General features: G+C 38.0%; 1 non-coding gene across 1 annotated transcript; it reads right to left on the bottom strand.

The window, feature by feature from the left end:
* Positions 1-3,882: 3,882 nt before the first annotated feature.
* On the bottom strand, positions 3,883-3,954 carry TRNAC-ACA (transfer RNA cysteine (anticodon ACA)). Its single transcript has one exon. It is a non-coding gene; the product is annotated as a tRNA-Cys (tRNA).
* Between the last annotated feature and the right edge of the window lie 1,342 nt (positions 3,955-5,296).

Here is a 5,296-nt window from a genome sequence, read left to right as displayed (position 1 = left end):
GATTCACCTTTATTAGAAATATTGTCTGAGCTTCATTTTAAATTAATGTGCATATTTTAAAACTCTTTAACTTTTGTTGAAAGTACTGAAATTCTGTTAGAATTATTTTTCTTGTATTAATTTGCTTCTTATCTTGGAAACTCAACAACCAAGGGCAATAATTTATTTTAAAGCTAAATTCTTCCTGTGCCACACACATTTTTTTTTTCCTGAGATACTGTTTCAGTAAGTATCTGAAGCGTTCTCAAAGGACTAGCACATTTAAAACATTAAAAGTTCAAATAATTGCTTATCTTATGGAAAATCTTGATTTCTTTTATTTTAAATGTATGTGTGCCTGCTAAGTCCCTTCAGTCGTGTCTGACTCTTTGCAATCCTATGGACCATCGCCTGCCAGGCTCCTCTGTCTCCAGGTAAGGATACTGCAGTGGGTTGTGCTGCCCTCTTCCAGGGCGTCTTCCTGACCTGGGGATTGAACCCACATCTCTCCTGCATTGTCCCTCTCGCACTGGCAGGCAGGTTCTTTACCATTATCACCACCTGGGAAGCCCTTTAAATGTATGTGAGTGCTTATTATTCTTTATAATCAAAGTTGAGGATTGCTTAATTTAAGAGAATATATGTCCTAATTTGTTTATTTTCACAGGAGGTAGATAAGATATCCAAATATGTTTGTTCAAAAGTATTTCTGATTTATATGACTGAAGACTTCTATAAACTCCTGGGCAAGCTAGAGTTTATAGCTAGATTTCTCTTTATTTTATTGTATGCTATTTTCCATGGTTCTTGTTCACTTGTGAGTGAAGCTAAGGACTGAACTCAAAGGTTTATTTCTGTTTATATCTTTACTTGGCTCATTTGTGTATCTCTGTGTAATTGTCTATATCCTTTTGAGTGAGGAGAGGAAAACTGCATACTCATAACTCTTCTGGTTTTTTTTTTTTCTGGAGGTTGTAAAGCATCAGACAAGCCCTGACCATTCCAACCCAGTTCTGGCTCATTCACATAGCTGTTATCAAAATTGTACAAACTACACAAAACTCTTTCAGTGGTCAGAGCTCTCTGTTTTCAAAGCCATGCAAAACCAGTTTTATTAATTTAAATCTTTGTGTGTGTTCCTCCCTCTAATGGTAGGTAGATCTGTCTGGTTAAACTATACACTGTATAGTTTGTACACATAAGAGATTTTTATATATAATTAATTTTTTAAGGTTTTGAGAGAGAGAGAGCGCTATTATTACTAAAGAGAGGTATATAAAGACTTCAATTATTCATAAACCCTTAAAAAAGGCTAACTACCCTCCCTTTGTGAAGCCAGGAAAATATGCTATTCATTTACATGCACAGAGACAGAGAAAGAACAAGCAACTTCCATTTCTCAACTGTAGCATTGGTCCAGAAAATTCACTAGTAGCTTTCAGCTGGGTGATAGGGTAACCAGGGACACAAAACAGATTTCAAAGCCACCAAATTGGCTGTCCTTGAATCACAGGTTACTCTCCATTCTAGTGGGAACATCTGTTCTTCCTAAGTGAGAGCTGCTGCATCTGTAGATATGGTCTTGATGCATCTGCGTAGAGAGACGCACTCCACGTCTACCTGCTCCTCTGCCACCTCGACTCCTCTTTTTCTTTTTGCAGGCATGTGTGCTTAGTCGCTTAGTCATGTCCAGCTCTTTGCGACCCAAGAACTGTAGCCTGCCAGGCTCTGTCCATGGGATTTTCCAGGAAAGAAACTGGAGTGGGTTACCATTTCCTTCTCCAAGGGTTCTTCCTGACCGAGAGATCGAACTCGCATCTCCTGCCCCTCCTGCAGTGTTAGGTGGACTCTTTACCACTGAACCACATGGGAAGTTTTATCTCCTTAAGTGATTTTAATTCATAATAGTGCACAAACAAGATAAATCACAGGAGATAGCCAGGAGGTGTCAAAATCTTTGGGACAAACAGATAAACACACACAGGAAAGATTTCTTGTCCTTTTCATTTGAATAGACAGATTGTCTGTCTCTTGCCACTCACAAGAGACCAGAGTGTTGGACCATGGAATCACAACCAGGCTTCCAATGGAAGTCATAGAAAATGGTGACCAGCACAAACTCGCCCAGAAAAAAAAATCAAAAAAGAAACAGAGAAACAAAAAGAATATGAGTGAGACTGAAAGCAGTATTGTGGCACAAGACTCTCCGCAGGAGCTGGAAAAGACTTTCCTTCCCATAAGGCTTCCATATGAGGCGCACTTATCCAGCAGTGCAGGTTATTTGGTGCTCATGAATGACACCCCAGAGCATCTCAGTGAAACCTCCAAATCACTTCCATATTGTATGGATTTTTATAATATTTTCAATTCCCTGTGCATTATCCATGATCATGCTTTTGAAATTCCAGCCTAATATTTTACTGCCGCAGGGAAGAGTTTTCAACTCACTGTTCAAGAACATTCCCCAGAACACTGGTTTCCAATCTGGGAATGGATGAAGAATTATTGTAAGATCCATCAACACATATATACACCACATATTGGCTGTGAACTAAATCAATATAGGCCTCACACAGAAACAATATTTTATGCTGCTGTGATGACTAAAATACAAATTAACCTAGAAGCTTACTGAATTCATAGACCCTTTTTTTTTATCATTATGTATTTTGCCACTCAGTGGATACTAAAACTGGATGTTACGTGGCAGGAGTGAAAGGGGCAAATAGTGCTGTGAACATTTTTTTGTGCGAAGATTTTCACATATGCATTGAGACTCTTTGAGAGACCATTGTAGCCTGCCAGGCTCCTCTGTCCATGGAATTCTCCAGGAGAGCATACTGGAGTGGGTTGCCATTTCCTTCTTCAGGGGACCTTTCCCACCCAGGGATCAAACCCAGGTCTCCCACATTGCAGACAGATTCTTTATCACCTGAGCCATCAGGGAAGCCCCTGAAGATGAGGATGTTAGCTCTAACTCCATGTTCCTCAGGCCTGCTCTGTTCTGGGAGGGGATACAAGCTGAAAGTATGGTCTCTGGAGCTTTCATCATCCACAGAAGCTCAACCAGATGGGGTGCAAGGACCCGGTGATTAGGTTTGGGGTGGGATTTACTTTTCTTTAGGGATCTGCTGTGAAAAGATTCTCTTCCTACTCAGGAAATACACTGGTAGTGGTTTGAAGGGAGGGAAATAGAAAACAAGGAATAGAAAAAACTCATCAGGGAATAACAGCTTGAGAAGATGGAGTGAAATTAATTGTGCTGAATAAATAATGGGAGAGCAGATTACTAACTTATGAAGATTTATGCTAATGTTCATGTGAAGGAAATTAAAATACCCAGGGGATATTTGCAAATATCAATACTTCTAAACTGCTTTCATAATTCATTTTCATAGTTCTTTTAAGGAATTCTGGCTTTATGTTTATAACTCACTCTTGGAGCCTAAAAATGTCTTCTTTCATTTTGCATCATCCTGATTTACTTTGCTACTCAGCGTTTTCCTATCCTTCTCACTAGCACTCTTTTAAGAGTCATACCTACTCTTGAAGAATTCCTTGTAGTCTCAGCGTGATTTTCTCTCTGAGTTTTCTACTAGACTTTAATGCATTCTACAAGTCAGCAATGTTTTCTGTGTTATCCAAGGTGGAGTTGAACCCAGGAGGACACTTACCTCCTTTGATCTAAAAGAAGGAAAAAAGTTTTCTCAAATCTAACTAACTCACTGTGTGTATCCACTGGAGGGAGATATGAAGTGAAGTGAAGTGAAGTGAAGTGAAGTGAAGTCACTCAGTCATGTCCGACTCTTTGCAACCCCATGGACTGTAGCCTGCCAGGGTCCTCCCATGGGATTTTCCAGGCAAGAGTATGGAGTGGGTTGCCATTTCCTTCTCCAGAGGATCTTCCCCACCCAGGGATTGAACCCGGGTCTCCTGCATTGTAGGCAGATGCTTTACCGTCTGAGCCACCAGGGAAGTGTGTATCCACTGGAGGGGGATAGTTTTTGCATTTGGAAAGTTTTGAAATGCAGAGAAAGCATGGCTGAATTGTAGTCAATTGGTTCAAGTTAAATTGAGAAAGGATATAAAAACACTTAATTGTATGCAGTATTAGAGCTAATGAAGCAGTTGATTGCCATGCAATATGTTTTTTTCAAACTGTTAAAACCTTTCATTTTTCTAACCATTTTATGTTGTATTTGGCTTTCTTTCAGTATGTAAACTATAGACATTTTAATTTGGGCTATATGATTTTATAGACCTAATTTCTTTTTCTCATTATTAAATTAAGAGAATGTTTTCATTCAATATACAATTCAATCTAGACAGAAGTCTGTAACTGAAGAAAAACAGGTTTCTCTTATTTGATATCCAAAATTTAAATTGGGAAAGTTACTTTTCAATTTTTTTGTGTGAGAAGGAGGGGTGGGAAATACAGGTGGGAGTAGGGAAGAATGATTTTTTTTTCTTTTTTTTAACCTTTGTTTTTAAATAATTATATATTCACAAGAAGATACAAAGAAAAGACAGGTTATTTGTACTCTTTAGCTAGCCTCTCTCAATGTTAAAATTTTGTGTAATTATAGTATACTAGCAATACCAGAAAATAGACATTGGTACAATCTATAGAGTTTATTCCTATTTTACCAATTATAAAAGTATTCATTTGTGTATACATGCATGTGTGTGTGTATCATTATGCAATTGTATTATATGTATAACTTATGGCAGCCACCAGTACAATCTAACTATCCCATCACTGCAAGACTCTCTTGTGATATCTCTTTATAGCTACCCACACTCCCTCTCTCCTAATCCCCTGGCCTCTGCTCATTAGTTCCTTATTGCTATGTTATTCCATGGATGTTATATTAATTAATCAACCAGGATGTACCCTTTAAGACTGACTTTTTTTCACTCACAATTTCCTTGATTTTTATCCAAGTTGCTGCATGTATCAATAGTTTTTCCTATGTATTGTTAATTGGCATCATGGAGTATGCATATCCACAGTTTACTTAATGATTCACCCATTGATGAACATATGGGTAGTTTGCAGGTTTTAATTATTGTAAATAAAACTATGTGAACATTCATGGACAAGTTTTTGCCTGAAGAATAAGCTTTGATTTTGCTGGGATATATACTTAAATATAATTTAAGTGTGTGCTAAGTTCATTTTTAGTTTTGAAAGAAAATTGCCAAGCTATTTTCCAGAGTGGGTGTACCATTTGGAACTGATCCTCTCTGCCTCCACCTTTTTTCCTATTCCAACCAAAACTGCAGCAACAGTTTTCATCCCAAATCGTTCTTCACC

The sequence above is a fragment of the Capricornis sumatraensis genome, chromosome 5 (assembly GCF_032405125.1).
Source record: "Capricornis sumatraensis isolate serow.1 chromosome 5, serow.2, whole genome shotgun sequence".
Lineage (NCBI taxonomy): Eukaryota > Metazoa > Chordata > Mammalia > Artiodactyla > Bovidae > Capricornis > Capricornis sumatraensis.
Note: the sequence above shows the minus strand (reverse complement) of the source record. Positions and strands in the feature narration are given on the sequence as shown.